General features: G+C 44.1%; 1 protein-coding gene across 2 annotated transcripts in view; it reads right to left on the reverse strand.

Annotated features, from left to right (window-relative positions):
* Positions 1 to 17,087, reverse strand: part of kif4 (kinesin family member 4) — a 171,295-nt gene that overhangs the window by 151,465 nt on the left and 2,743 nt on the right. The window lies entirely within an intron of this gene.

A 17,087-nucleotide genomic window follows, 5' to 3' on the forward strand; every position in this document is an offset into this window, starting at 1 on the left:
TGTGTATTATTTATATATACATTATTATACACAGTACACACACATATATGATGTAAACAAAAACTATTATTCTGCAAACGATTAGTTGCGATTAATAGTTATGCAACCCTAAATTGGGTAAAAAAATTAAGACTGTCATCTTGGAGGAATTAGACACCAAATATAACAACCACGCAAGCCAAAAATCAGCACTCTCCTTGATCCCCGCTACAGAGGTGGATTTAATTTGAACGAATTGGAGCAAACCAAGACAGAAGTGCTTGATGCCATTACAGAGTGCCATCGTCACTCAAGCCCGATAAATCACGAAAACATGGAAGAACAACATGCAAACACAAGCGCTCAAGAGGTGTGCCCTTTAAGAAAAAAAAAAAACACACCGAGTCAGGGCTGGGCGGTATGACGGTACTATCGTTACCGCAGTAGAAAATGTCAACCGTAACAGATATTTTTATTCCGTGTATACCGCGACTAGGGATGGGGCGATTACCGGTTTCACAATAAACCACGATAAAATATACTGACGGTTAGTATTATCATTTAAAATGTAATTATCATTAAAACCGTGTTTGATTATCGCGATTTTAATAACTCACTGTAAATCCTGTCCAGCCAGCAACAGTCTGATGCCGGGGCAGCACGCATGTTGTTGTTTTTTTTATTCGAGAAGGAGTGGCAGATGGTAGAGACCATGCTCAGGAGATTTTCAGCCTTTTAAGAGGACCAAATCTGAGGTGTGGTTATATTTTGGCTTTTACAAAAGTCCTGAGGGAAACTTAATCGAGGAAGTCAAACAAAGTCACTGCAATAGACGCTTCAAATCTGCCGAGTCGTCTTGTGTGACCATCACCCACTGTTGTATAGCGAACGCAAGGCAGGTTAACTTTGACCTCAATACCAAAACTATGTCAGGGAAATAATTGGGCACAAAATGTTGTTTTGAGTTGAAATATTTTATCTCACTCCCACTTGAAATAAATGTGAAGCTTCCGCAAAGAAAAGTTCGCAGCAGTGGCTTTGAGCCAAAGACGAACGAACAAGTTCAAACAAGACTATTATTAAGAGTGCCATTTAAGGGATAATAATGTATAGATTCATTGTACACTTATTACACCGATTTTTTTACAACATAGGCTTGCGGCGGGAGATATCGGGCTCGGGCAGATAATCTAAGCTCTAAACAGGACAGAGTAACACGGCGGATATCGCTCATATACTTTTTGTTGACGACGTAGTTAAGGCGGCAGTTGTGTGTTGCTTAGGTGGCCGCCTTAGTTCCAAAGTGCTGCGGGAAACCCTGTTACGTTAACATGCCGGACACCTATTCAGCCTGTTGTTCTGTGTGCTATTGTGGAGCTGAATAACTTTCCTTTCCAGATTAAATGTTTGTTCTTGGTCTTGGATTTTGTGAAATAAATTTCTAAATAAATGCGACTTATAGTCCAGTGCGACTTATATATATGTTTTTTTCCTCTTCATGACGCATTTTTTGACTGATGCGACTTGTACTCCGGAGCGACTTATGGCCTGGAAAATACGGTGGTCTTGAGTTCGGTACCCCAGTGCGCACCCGGGTCCGGATGACAGCGTTCACATTAGCGATTTTTCATGGGAACCGCGCCCCGTTCCATACTAAACAGCCAGTGTGAAAGCACCCAAAGGCTACGTTCAGACTGTCAGTCCAAATCCGAATTTTGTGCATATCTGATTGAAATCAGATCAGAATTAGCTAATGTGAATATAAAAAATTAAATCACATGAAATGGAAATCCATTCCGACTGCTCTGAACTGATTTTGCGTGGTTTATGTGACTGACGCCACGTAAAATGTAAACGTTGTTATAGGAAACATGCTGAAAGTCGCTGCCGAAACAAGGCCGTTGTTGCAAAGTGCCAGACGAGCAGAAAATGCCAATATAACGGAGACATGTTTCCAAATCGATGGAGGCGACAGCACAGAATAAAGCCACTCATACTAGCCTCCAGTTCTGCCGCTGCCTCAGCAGACACCAGTAAACCAACTATATTTGTGCAGTGTGTGCATGTCAAAAAATATATTCTGATTTGAAACTTGTGACAAACACGCACAACCAGGGTCCGAAATTAACACCCGCCAAGCGCCAAATGCGGGTAGATTTTCCATTTGGCGAGTAAATCTCAAAAGGCTATCCGCCACACTGGCAGGTGAATGTTCATACCAAAATAGTAATGTAATAAAATGTTTTTAATAAAATGTTTGTCCCGCCATAGTCTTATCTGATCGGTGAGTAGCCGAATGAAGACGAACTGCTGCGCGTGTGACAAGGGCGCATGTTTAACTGAAGAACGAGCAGAGAGAGAGAGCGAGCCCCGGTCGTGCGCGCGCTCACCCTCTCTCTCTCTCTCTCAGTGGAGACAGGCGAAAGTATAAAGGCTTCACCGTCTCCTAAGCGCTGTCTTCAGCATCCGAAATTAACACCCGCCAAGCGCCAAATGCTGGTAGATTTTCCGTTTAGCGAATAAATAATAAAATAAAATGTTCGGACACTCGGGAGGTCGTGAGATATTGCACACGTTACGAGTCAGTTAAACTGATATTCGCTTCAAAGCAGCTGGTACTACACGGCACGACTGTCCGTGAGCTTTCGCGCTAAACACAAGAGACCGGAGTTCTCTTACAAGAGATACTCTCGTACTGCGTTGTCGTAGCAACGCATTGGGGAAAATCCTTTTCCACGAGAATACTGAAGCAAAAATTATCCATAATTTTGTATCTATGTAAAACGCTTTGCCACAGCATACAGACCTAGGCGAGACAGCTCACGCGCCTATTGGCTGCTGTGCGGCAAAAGCTTAAGCCAATCGAGCGAGCCCTTGAGTGACGTCACACTAGGGGTGGGTATTGGCAAGGACTTCACGATACGATACGCATCACGATACATGGATCACGATACGATTTCATCACGATACATCACGATACGATAAATATTGCGATATTCCACACAGTTAACTAAAAATGTAAAACCAAAATAAAATACAAGTTACGGTGTGCCATCTGAGTAGTCTTACATCAGATCACATTGATAAATCAGCAGAAGAATTGAGTCAAAACAATATAATACAAAATTTCCTTTCCAATTTATTTTTTAACTTTTAACAATGGACACATTAAAAACTTTAAAATAAAGTGCATTAGATATTTAAAACTAAATTAAAGTGTAGTGCACAGTTAACTCACTGAGGTTATGTGGGGCTGAGCTTGAATAAAAATAAAAAAAACATGGAAATAAAGTGCAGATACTCAGGTACTGTCCATGTAAACAATGAAGTGAAATATGCAGCTTTCACTACCGAAATTGAGAGAGTGTGTGTGCGCTACTGAGTGAGCGTGCGTTTGTGTGTGTGAGTGAGCGCGAGAGAGTGCGTGTGTGAGTGAATGTGCGTTTGTGTGAGTGAGTGAGTGAGCGCGCGAGAGAGTGTGTGTGCGCTACTGAGTGAGCGTGCGTTTGTGTGAGTGAGTGAGCACGAGAGAGTGCGTGTGTGAGTGAATGTGCGTTTGTGTGAGTGAGTGAGCGCGCGAGAGAGTGTGTGTGCGCTACTGAGTGAGCGTGCGTTTGTGTGTGTGAGTGAGCGCGAGAGTGTGTGTGTGTGTGTGTGCGCGCGCGCGCTGTTTGTGTGAGTGAGTGAGCGTGAGAGAGTGCGTGTGTGAGAGTGTGTGAACGCTGTTTGTGTGTGTGAGTGAGCGCGAGAGAGTGTGTGTATGTGTGCGAGTGAATGTGTGTGTGAGACGGCACGCGATGACTGGTCGGAAAGCAACGTGTAGTCTATGTTTCTTGTCCACGACAAGAACATTAAGCCGCCATACTGCGACATCTACAGGAACGGAGGTTGTAGTTCACCAGGTCACACCCCGTTTAAAACGTTTTTTTTTTTTTTTTTTTTTTTTTTTTTTTACATCGATTTTTTGAGCTGGAAATCGATGTTGTATATCATGAATATAAGAATTGCGATGTATCGCTGTATCGATTTTTTAGCACACCCCTACGTCACACCCAATGAGGGCACTTCGCGCCCTCCTGCGTCACGTTCCGCCGAAACGGGCGTGGCTTGAGCTATATATTTCGCTCACAGGCTTATGAAACGGACCACGCTCAGCGACGGGGACCGCCACGTGATTTGCGCTTCTCCTGTCTGGGCGAGGAACACGCGGCTATCGCTCTGGCGGATGGCGGCTGCCATCACTGCGAACTACTGCCTCTGGCGACTCTGCGGACTCGCCTGGCGTCGTTCCAGGAGCTCGTGTTCTCCGCTGTTGTGCCGCGCCGTAAAAAGCACGTGCACAGCGGAACCCCGAACCTCCGACAATCCACCAAAGTTCGCCAGCGCGCCCGCGAACTGTGTCTCCGGCTTCCTCAGCGTCGATACCCGACGGACAGCGACCGCAGATTGCCAACGCTTCCGTCGATGACATCGACATGCTGAGGGACGAGGACTCGTGCTCGGTTTTGGCTTCTGGCAGCGAGGAGTGGGCGAGCTCTGCGGATCTCGTGCCCCCTGCCCGCACGCCAAAAGGAAAGAGAGCGAGCATCGAGGCGGTGCTCATGCGCGTTCTCACTCAAGCCACGGCGAGCCTTGGCCTTGAGTGGGTATCGCCCGAGCAGCCCGCTAAAAACCGGCTGGATGGCTATTTTCTGCCCGGGGAGAAGTCGACGCCAGTCTCAAAGCCCGCCCCCTACCTTCCTGAGCTTCACGAGGAGGTCGCGAGAGTTTGGACTTCCCCGTATTCTACGAGGACGAGGTCTTCTGTTTCCCTAGCGTTCTCAGAGGTCGACGACGCTAAAAACAGAGGCTACCTTTCCCTCCTGCTGGTCGAAGAGCCTATCGCGGCCCACTTATGCCCACCCTCCGCTGGACGGCGGGTTAAGATGGCGTAGGGCTGTTGGAACGAATTCCGAAATTCGAATATAATTCGAATATTAAAAAAATCAATACTATTCGAATGCTGAAGTTACTATTCGAATATTGCTTTTTATTTTATTTTTTTATTATTTTTTTTATTATATGATATCTTGCCTTTCTCGCCAACTTGGCTTACACAGGCATGTGAAAATGAAATGCTTTTGTTTCGTCTGATAAACAATAAAAAAATTGAATCGTAACACAATTGTGCGCGTTATCCACGCTGCATCGTCATAACAATACTGTCAATAATGGCGGCGAGCAATGTCTCCATGGAAACGGAGATCACCACTCCTGACAATTTGAGAAGCGATGTGTGGAAGGTGTTTGGATTTCAAATCATAAATGGGAAAATTAAATCACAAATAAAGTCTGAATGAAATATCACTCCTCAACTTGCAACCTTACTGTGCGTTCACACCGGACGCGAATAGCGCGTCAAATTCGCGCCTGCCGTGTCTAGTTATACACTTGACCACTTTTGTGTCCTTTCGCGCCTGACGCGCTATTCGCGTCCGGTGTGAACGCACCCTTAGGGCACATCTGACAACGCTACACCATGACAAGCTATAGGCGATCTGTCCAAGGAACCGCTGCTAAAACAGGCAAGAATGACTTATTTTCTTCTCTTCATCACGGGGCTTACCAGCTGTCTGCTGTCCTAGCCGCGCAACAATCACTGACAGAGTTGTGAAACTCTGACACAACATCAGACAACTGATCAGTGGAAAAATGTCCATTCAAGTTGCCAAATTAAAGTCATTCATTTTGTTCGGCTGTTTTATTGTTAATAAAAAAAATGCGATCACCCGTTTCTAAATGTTTATTGTAATGTTAGCTGTCCCTCTAGTGGACAGAACGTGTAACAACAACCAAATGCTATAGTGGCATTGACGATCCATAAGCCTGTGTAATGTCGCAAATATTAATAATAGGATGAATTTGAGCATTTAATATTCGAATATTATTCGAATATTAAATAAAATAAGGAATGGAATTCGAATAGTATTATAGAGGAAGATTGACAGCCCTAAGATGGCGCTGCCTTCAAAGGCTTGCCGCACGACGTCATCCCTGCTCCGTCGCGCTTATGCCGCCAATGGACAGGCCGCGTCAGCGCTGCACTCCATCTGCACTCCATGGCGACGCTGCAGATCTTCCAGGCCGATCTCCTCCGCAAGCTGGACGAGAACGGACCCGATGCGATCTGTGTGGCGGATCTGAGAAGCGCTACAGACCTGGCTCTTCGCACTTCGAAGTCTGCAGCCCAAGCCATCGGACGCAGTATGGCGGCGATCACCGTGTCTGAGAGGCACCTCTGGCTAACGCTCTCAGACATGCCAGAAGCAGAACGGACCGCGTTCCTCGACGCCCCGCTCTCCCCTGCTGGCCTCTTCGGGACTTCGGTGAAGGACTTCACCGACAGGTATGCGGAGGTGCAAAAGGCGACCCAGGCTATGAAGCACTTCCTGCCGAAGCGCTCCAGCTCTGCAGCAGGCCGTGCGAAACCGCCCGCTCAGAGCTCACAGCAGAGACCGCCGCCCAGCTCCTCATCTCAACGCCGCCAGACCCAGAGCTCGAGACCGCGCTCTCGCTCTGCCGGTCGCCGCCCCGCGTGGCCCGCGACAGAAGGTAGTGTTGAAGCCAGAGCCCCCGAAGACATCCTAGCACTGCTAGGGAAGCGTCGGTGTTCAAGTCCCGCTGCGGCCGGACCCTCACCGAAGCTCACCGCTCGTGCAGTCCCAAGCGAAGCGATTGTACCTGCGATCATTGCAGCCAACAGGCGTGTCTCACTGGCCGCTTGCCTGCACACAACAGCCGTTTTCACGGCTACCCAGATAAATCCATTAAAAAGTGCATTTTTTTGTGTCCCGGCCACGGCCGATGGTGTTTCTTGTGTAGTAAATCTGCCCGCTGTAATGTGCACATCCCTACACACAAACACGGCCCCACACACAGGGCCCGCGCACATAAAATCGACTCAGTTCGATTGCGCGTTAAAAGTAGCACACGTGCCCACTACCCAGTGCCCACTAATGCTACCTCCTGCTCATCGCACGGTTTCTGTAAAAACGAAACCTGCGTGCAGGCGCTCCGCTCCGGCGAGCGATGCTATAAAGGTGGTAAACGTGCCCGGTCCCCAGTGCCCGCGTTCCCACACAAGCATCACGGTTCCTACGGAGCCCGTCCAGCCCTCCCTCTCCAGCCTGAAGGCTGTCGAGGGGTCGAGCGCGGACATTCTGCCCGCTTTCATAAGCGCGGCCCCGGCCTCAGATGTTGCGAGTGAGACATTTCTGTCGCAGCTCACGAAAGCCGCTGTATCGCGAGTCGATCAGAGCGCGCTTTTCACTCAGCCCCTAGCTACACGTGCAGATGCATGAGAAAAGCTTCCCGGGGTTTCAAAATGGGTAATAAACATCATAAAAGAAGGCTATTCGCTACAGTTTCGCAGACGCCCTCGCCGCCACTCGGCGCGTCGAGACTTCGGTAGATTCGAATGTAGCACATCTACTTCGAGCCGAAATTCAGAAACTTCTGAGAAAAAAGGCTATCGAACCTTTATCTCAGACTCAGAGCGAAGGGGGGCTTTACAGCAGATACTTCCTGGTACCCAAGAAAGACGGGGGTCTCAGACCCATACTAGATCTGAGGCAACTGAACAGAGCACTTGTGAAACGCCAGTTCAGAATGCTAACGACCAGAAAAATCCTCGCGCACGTTCGCCAAGGAGACTGGTTCGTGTCAGTAGATCTAAAGGACGCGTATTTTCAAATACAGATTGCGTCACGTCACAGGCGATTTTTGAGATTCGCCTTCGAGGGCCAGGCATACCAGTACAAAGTCCTGCCGTTCGGCTTGTTTCTAGCACCCCGTACATTTACGAAGTGCATGGACGCAGCACTCGTTATACAGGCTGACCAAACGCCTTCTGATATGGGCGCGCTGCAACCTCCTTTCACTAAGGGCAGCGCACGTGCCGGGGCACCTGAATGTTGGACCAGACGTACTGTCCAGGAACCGCGTTCCGGCAGGAGAATGGTCATTACACCCACACACAGTACAACTGTTGTGGAAGAAATTCGGCAGAGCGGAAGTAGACCTCTTTGCGTCTCCAGAGAACGCTCACTGTCTGGAATTTTTCTCGAAAAGCAAGGACGCGCTGGCTCATCAGTGGCCACGCCGTCCTCTATATGCTTTTCCCCCTGTCTCCCTCCTAACCCAGGTGGTGGAGAGGATCAGGGAGGAAGGATGCTCAGTGCTGCTAGTAGCGCCGCTTTAGTTGAATCAACCCTGGTTCCCAGCTGTGATGCAGTTAGCCAGCACCGCCCCGTGGCCAGTGCCTCTGAGGAGAGATCTCCTCTCTCAAGCAAATGGTTTGATTTGGCATCCTCACCCGGAGCTATGGTCCCTTCATGTGTGGGCCATCAACGGGTATCCGCTGACCTCCCTCAGGGAGTGTTAAACACGATCACACAAGCTAGAGCTCCGTCTACGCGACGGCTCTATGCGTCTAAATGGTCAGTTTTTTCTGGCTGGTGCACGTCTCGCGGCGTGTCTCCCCCAGACTGCGGAGTAACAGAGGTTTTGTCCTTCTTACAAGAGATGTTGGATAGCGGGAGATCCCCTTCCACACTCAAAGTATACGTGGCGGCTATAGCGGCTTTCTCTGAAACCGCACACGGCCAGTCCATAGGAAGGAACGATTTAGTCATTCGGTTCCTTAAAGGAGCTAGGAGACTTAATCCACCCAGACGTCCCACAGTTCCCATTTGGGACCTTTCCACGGTGCTGGACGCCATGAAGGGTCCTCCTTTTGAGCCTCTTCAGGAGATTGATATGAAACACTTGTCGCTCAAGACGGTGTTTCTCTTGGCTCTCGCTTCAGTGAAGCGCGTTGGGGACTTACACGCGCTCTCAGTGAGCGCGTCGTGCATGGAATTTGGGCTTAATGACTCCAGAGTCGTGCTCAAACCCAAGCATGGTTACGTTCCGAAATCCCTAAACACACCGTTTAGGGCGCAGGTTATTTCCCTGTCTGCCCTTCCGGTCATCGGGGATAATATGGACGAAAATTTCATCTGCCCAGTGAGGGCATTGAGAGCTTCCGTGTCGCGCTCGTCTGCTTTCAGACAGACAGAGCAGCTTTGTTTCGTTCAGTGGGCATCTCAAGGGACTGGCCACTTCGAAGCAGAGCCTATCCAGATGGATAGTGGACGCTATAGCTCTAGCGTACGCATCCAAAGGCATTCAGTGCCCTTTGGGTGTTAGAGCGCACTCCACGAGAAGTATGGCTTCTTCGTGGGCTTGGTCGAGTGGAATTGCCTTACAGGATATTTGTATGGCGGCAGGCTGGGCCTCACCGTCTACATTTATCAGGTTTTATAACCTCGAGGTACCCGCCTTACAGGCCAAGATATTATCGGTTTAAATAACCGTGTTTGTTGGACTGACATTTCAGTCGTCAGTTATGGCATTGTTATGCTGAACTGCTAAACGCAGTTAATTCTGTACTGATCTGCTAAGCCCAGTCTATTCTGTACTGATCTGCTAAGCGCAGTCTATTCTGTACTGATCTGCTAAGCGCAGTCAATTCTATGCTGATCTGCTAAGGCAGTCATTTTGCGAGAGATGGTGGTTAGAGCCCACCTCTTTCAGGATTCTCTGTGAGTCCTACAGGTGATTATGTACTATATGAACCCCAGCTCAGTGCTCTGGGTCTATGGTGTCGGATCACTGCACACACGGCGTCTTACAGGGTGTTCCCCAATGCGTTGCTACGACAACGCAGTACGAGAGTATCTCTCGTAAGAGAACGTACTCGGTTACTAACGTAACCTCGGTTCTCTCTAGAGAGAGGAACGAGTACTGCGTTTCCTGCCGTGTATGCGCTCTGGTTGTCTCGCTTTAAAAATCAGAGTTCATAAGCCTGTGAGCGAAATATATAGCCCTAAGCCACGCCCGTTTCGGCGGGACGTGACGCAGGAGGGCGCGAAGTGCCCTCATTGGGTGTGACGTCACTCAAGGGCTCGCTCGATTGGCTTAAGCTTTTGCCGCACAGCAGCCAATAGGCGCGCGAGCTGTCTCGCCTAGGTCTGTATGCTGTGGCAAAGCGTTTTACATAGATACAAAATTAAGGATAATTTTTGCTTCAGTATTCTCGTGGAAAAGGATTTTCCCCAATGCGTTGCTACGACAACGCAGTACTCGTTCCTCTCTCTAGAGAGAACCGAGGTTACGTTAGTAACCGAGTACGTTTTCAATGTTGCAGGCAATAGCTTCAGATAGAAAATGACAGAAATGTGTGTGAACAGTAATGGACAGATTATGAACAGCTAAATGGACAGTAGCCATTCCTTTCAACATAAAAATGTGTGTGTGTGTGTGTGTAAAATAAAAAATAAAAAAATTATTATAGCCTACCTACATTTCAAATTTTGCTCTGGACAATTTTTTATGTTTGTATTCAACATAATACCTTATTATCTCAATTCAATGTGCTGAAATTAATGTATATGTGACACAAAAAGGCTGTTTATTATTTTGGCCGGTAAAAAATATGCTTGGCTGGTGGATTTTTGCATCTACCAGTCCCCGTGGCAGGTGAACCAAAAAGTTAATTTCGGACCCTGCGCACAACCACCCAATAACTTGTTTAGCGTTCATGTAAACACTACATTCAGATTCATCAATCAAAATGAATTCAGGGTGTCATCAACGCTCAAAATGTCCCTCAGCATGGGGACCATGTTTTTGTTGTTGCTCACTTTTTTTTGGCTTGTTTTCTGCAGCAACTCTGAGCACTTTCATATTCTTTATCCTGGCTGAAGCACTTTTTTCAATCAATAAGAATTTAATCAACCTATGTTAGCCTATAGCTTAAAGTTATAAATTGAGTTATTAACTTATGTTTATTTGACAGTGATTTCACATTTCTTGTATCAGGCCTAAATACAAATAAAATTAACAATTAAAGCTGCAAGCAGCATTTATCGGTGTTCAAGCCTTTAAGGCCTTTGAGCACATTAAAGCATTTAAGACATTAAGTTGTATTTAGCAAGCTTTTAACCACTGACATCATAGATAGAAAAGTCCATTTACCATGATTTACAATTTACCATACATTTAGCATGATTTACCATAGTTTACCATGATTTATCAAAGTTTACCATGATTTACCATGTTCTAGGATGATTTATAATGATTTACTATGTTCTAGTATGATTTACCATGACTTACCATGTTCCAGTATGATTTACTATAGTTTTCCATGATATACCAAGTTCTAGTATGATTCACCATGATTTACCCTGTTCTAGCAAGATTTACAACAATTGAACACATTCTAGTTTGATTTAATATGATTCTAGCGTGATTTACCATAGTTTACCATGATTTATCTTTGTTTACCTTGATTTACCATGTTACAGGATGATTTACCATGTTACAGGATGATTAACCATGATACACCACATTCTAGCATGATTTACCCTATTTACTGTGATTTACCATGTTTCTAGCGTTATTTACCATGATTTACCATGTTGCTAGCAATAATGTGAAGCATCAGAACAAATGAAGTGATAAACTCTGACAAAATATGATTGTGTTATAATATTAGGCTAATCGTTATGTAAGGGATTTTTTAGTGTCTAAATATATACATGTAAAATGAAAGTGAGCCAATAAGTGGTCTTCTACTGCCCTCTGCTGGACATTCTACTTATTAATAGTCTTTTAACATGTACTTTTACAAGTCTTGATTTTTACCAGTATTTTGCACTAAACCAAACCAGTTGTTCCATGTTAACTCCATTATGCATGCTTACACACATTACACGTCCATCAAAATAACAAAGATATAGCTTTAAGCATTTGTTTGTTAGTCAATGCTGAAAGCTGATAAAAAGATTACAAATATAATCCTGCTGCTCTCTCTAGTGGACAACACTGGTATTGCAGCCTCTATCTTACAGTTGAAGTGAATGAATGAATGGAAATTTGGTTTTTCACTTATATTTCGGGAACGAGAAGGCGAAAAAATCTGAAAATCGGAGCTTAGATAGTGCTCGAGGTGCCCTGTGTAATGAGACCATCCTGGTGTTGGTGGGCGATTGGGGCCGGGAGTTATTCCCGTTCAAATGCAATCCTTTTTTGGCTTATATCTCGGGAATGCCCGGGCCAAATTGCACCAAAATCGAATCGAAGCTAGGCGGGGACGGGCCCTTTCCAACAAGCTATTCCACAAGGATTGGGGTGGTCTGGTTCGGGAGTTACAGCCGTTCAAATTCGGAGGTCTCGCGAATTCGACATTCGCGGGGGGGCGTTCCTGAGCTCCGCGACAATAGATTTCGATTAAGAGCCTGGAGAGGACCTTACCATCAAAATTTGAGCGCGCAACGACTTTCCGTTTTCGAGTTATGAGTGAATTTGTACTGCGGGGGGCGTGGCCTAAATGGCGGCCTCTTTTTCACTTTCACTTCCACAATTCCCATTTCTCAGTGTGATACAATTGTCAATAGTAATACTCCAATAGATGAATTTTGTCAAAATGTGATTGTAAATGTTAAAATAGTGATTTTATAAAGTCTAAATATGAATTATAGAACAATATTAGTGAGTAGTATGACCAAGTGACCAGAAGGGGGCAGTATTAAACCACTTATGTCAATATGACTAGTTTGCAAAAGTAGCTTTTTAACATAATAGCAAATATTTAATGAACAATTTTATTGACAGTAGTGGTTCTTGAGGCAAAGTTGTTCAGTATGAGGAGATCTATCAAAATATATGCATATTATGTGGATGTTTTTAACACCACGTGATTACAGAGATGGAAAATACCATTTACAGCCAATACAGGCAAGTCACCATAGGGAATACATGGTTTTCAAAGCTTTTTAACAGTTATAGCGCCACATATGGTCCGATCTCCATGAAACTCGGCGTGCTTCTTCAGCATGTTATGACACATATGCCTACCAATTTCTGTGAAGTTTTGAGTTTTTGTTTAGGATTTATAGGCTTTTGAGTGTAATTTGCCACGCCCATTTTTTAAAAAGACCCTGTTACAGCCACCCAAATGCAAAAGTTTAACTTTTTTTCGATAATTATTGATCTAGAGAGTCCAGAGAATTGTCCTAGACTGGTCTGGTTCCGATCGGGCAAAAAACCAGGGACTAGTTCGCAAAAGTAGGTTTTTAACATAATTGAGAATATTTAATGAACGATTTGATTGACAGCATTGGTTCTTGAGGCAAATATGTTCACCATGAGGAGATCTATCAAATGATATGCATATTGTGACGATATTTGTAACACCACGTGATTACAGAGCCTTAAAACTCGTTAGCGCCAACTAGTGTCCGATTTCTTTCAAAACTCTTACAGACCTCTGGGGCCATGAGTTGAACACGCCCACCGAGTTTCGTTCTGATTGGCCTCCATTAACCTTGTCTAATAGGTGATTCAACTTCATTGGCCAATGGCGGCCATGTTTTTTGAGATACGCCAATATCCTTTTACACATACATGGGGCCTTGGGCCAAGACACTGCATACCAAATTTCAAGTCAATCGGACAAACGGTCAGGTGTTTATATGTTTTTTTCTGTGTTATAGCGCCACCATGTGGCCAATCGACGCGGTTTTTTTATCGTGACCTCAAATTGACCTCCTACATATGTGTACCAAGTTTGGTGAAGCTATCTCGTTTACTTCTCGAGTTATAGGCATTTTAGTCAAATAGGCTCCTCCCACAACGTCCATTTTGCGCCTCCTAGCGACCGTGAATCGAAATTTCCTTTTTTTTTCGATCATTATTGATCTTCAGACTCCAGAGAACATTTCTGCACTGATTTGGTTCCGATCGGGCAAAAAACCAGGGACTAGTTGGCAAAAGTAGATTTTTGACAAAATTCAAAATGGCGGAAAATCTATCATGGCGGAAATGAAATCGGAGATATACATTTTTTACGTCAGGTGGTCAGCTTTCCAATGATATAAGACACTTGAGTCTATGACATGCGGTCTAGGAGTTATGAGCAGTTTCGTGCAATTGGTTGCTATAGCGCCACCTATGGGCCAATCGGGCTCATATTTTGATAACCTCTCCTCGATTTTTGTACTACCTTGTGGCAAAGTTTCAAGTCTCTAGCACTTACGGTTTGGGCTGCACGATGCGTTTTACAGGAGAATAATAATAATAATAATAATAATAATAAAAATCAGTACAATTACAATAGGTTTTCAGCACTTCGTGCTTGAACACCTAATAATTTGTACCATTTTTATTTCTAAAATATTATATAGTTTTATAGGTTTCAGAGAATTGGCAAATACATTTTTCAGAAGTTTGAAGGTACAGACATTAACTCTTGGTGTTCTTGGCAGTTTTTCCTAAGGCTTTTATATTGTTCATCATATCGATATCGGAATTATATCGAATCGACCGAAATTAAGAAATATATTGTGATATAAATTTTGGCCATACCGTCCAGCCCTATTAGTAAATGAAGGCTGCTGCCCTCCAATGTTAGTCTGGAGACCTGTGAACTTACAGAAATTACAATAAGAGTTTTTATTGTTTCAAAGCAGCTTTGCTTTGAAACAATTGCTTTGATTTGGATTTGCTTTGATTTTTTATCAAAGAATATTGCAAAAGTTTTGCACAAATCTGGACAAGTCTTTTTTTTTTTAATCAACACATTAAAGGGTCATGAAACCTTAAACCAATCTGATATTTTAACAGAGTTATGAGTGTTGAACATCATAGAAGTCAATCTTACCATCCGTTAGTTTTGATTGTTGGAGAAAACTAGTTCATTTGAAACTTTTTGCACCATTTTCAACATCCGGGTTTAAATTAATCTTTGTGACAGGATTTCTTGTACTATAGTCTCATTCATGAGACTGCGTGTCCTTATCCGATGAGAAGACACCACTCCTAATTATTCATGGCAGCACGCATTGATTGACAGCCAATTTAAACAGTGAGATCATATACAGTAAGTGAGAGATGCATTAATGGATCAAGAACTGGTGTTTGTTTTGGCTTTGTAAGAGTTTCTGCATCGCATAAGTACTCTTCAATAGATCCGGAGTCTTCGACACAAACCCGATTCATCCACACTGTGTGTACGGTGTACACAGCACTTTAACTGATCAAACGGCATATACCGCAGCAAAATAAGTCTCAAAGTTATCAAAGAATAAGTCTCAAGTTATCAGATGCAACTTCGAATATATATATACGATGCAGAGAACAAATGTGAAGAATGGCTGTGCATTTATTTGTGCATTAAATTAGCCGTCACAGGATCGGTGTACAATATGTATTTGTGTAATTTACGTTGAGCTTACAAAACCATGGGTATGTTGTGTTGCGTGTAATGGTAATTTGCAGCATGCATTTTTGGGAAGCTTTGATGCTTTTAATGAGCGAAATAAAACAGAAGCCGTTGTCAGTGTGTGGTCAGTCTCTCCTCTTCCCCCTCCACTCCGCAGCTCGCCATGCCCACTTGTATAGCTTTTTTTTTTATGTGGAAAACTGACTGCTGCTGAATCCTTTAATGATTTAATTTTTGGAATGTTATTTTTTATTACTTGACCCGCCCGATTTGCGGATTATCCACAGCACCCGGAGATATAACTGTGATCTGCACATCACTACTGCGCACACAAAACTTATCACACAGCATGCAAATACCAAACTGAGAGACGCGGGTACTGGTACTTTCGCTTCCATGTGCACTTGAAGATTTAAATTGGCAAATCATCAACTTCCGTGAAGATACAGCACTGGCTTGAGTGTCTTTCACGCTGAACCTTATTGTCGAGCCCTGAGCATATAATCAATAGGGGGGTAAAGGTACACAAAACTCACGCCTCGGTTTTGACGTCACAGTTCGGTGTAGCAGGGGGGAGAAAACTAAACATAAAATTGCTTTTTTTATTATTAAAGGGGGGGTAAAATACTTAGTTTCAGTCAATCTCATGTTAATCTTGAGTACCTATAGAGTAATAGTGCGTCCTTAATATCTCCAAAAAGTCTTTAGTTTCATCATATTTATAAAATAAAAATACAGCTTTCCGATTCTAACCGGAAAAAGACGAGGTCCTTGATTCTGGGCGTGGGCGGGGCTATAGAGTCAAGCGGGAGCGCCCGGGAAGGTTTGCTTATTATCGATCGTGGTGCGGTAGGCCATATTACTATATATATATATAGTATTTGGTTTGCAAATCCAGCGACGACCTGGGTCTTGTTAATAAAACATTCGTCACTGAAATGACAAGAACACAAAACCGCACTTGCCACACTCCTTTGCTGTCCCGGAAATACAAACTGCATCCACTGTTCCAGTAACACTGGGTTCTTTGGGAAGCTGAACAAGGTAAACTTTCCCTCACATCCCAAAACACACTTTTTTGGAGACATTCTTGACATCAACCATTCCTATTTAGCGCTGCTGATGATGATTTCCGGTAGTAGCGCGTCGATGCATAGATATTATATAGAGATATATGATGTCTATGCGTCGATGAGCGCGGTCTTTCTCTCCTCTGGTCGACGTGTGCGTGAACGCGCTTTTCCGAGAGCAATGCTCATATAAGGAGTTCCACTCTGGTCTACGTCATTAGATCTACGATAGAAAAAAACCAGCCGAAACGTGTTGCAATCCGGAAGTATGATTTTCAGCACAGAAATTCTCTGTTATTCGTTCAAAATAACCTTTCAGACTTTGGCCATTATTAGCATGAGAATCCATCTCTTTAACACTGTAAACAACTCTGAATACATGAAACACCATTGTACCCCCCCTTTAAACAGTGGTTTACTGAACAAATTGTGTCTCTGTCTTTAAATTAATTCAGTAATAATTCAAAGTTTAAGGATAAAAATTATATACATCTCTGCTAATACTGTAAACTGAGCCCTTACTTGCATATTATTATAATATTAAAGCTTAACAACAGAGCCCAAACTATTAGCCTTAATTCAGGTGCCATTTATTTTTAGATATGATAATCAACACTCAAATAAAATGATGGTTTTACTCCAATTCGTTGTTGAAAAATAATCATTTATACACTGGCAGTCATTTTCATGACATATTTTAAACATACATTAAATAATCAAGACATCACTAACAA

This window comes from Phoxinus phoxinus (assembly GCF_949152265.1).
Source record: "Phoxinus phoxinus genome assembly, chromosome: 17".
NCBI classification, from domain to species: Eukaryota; Metazoa; Chordata; class Actinopteri; order Cypriniformes; family Leuciscidae; genus Phoxinus; species Phoxinus phoxinus.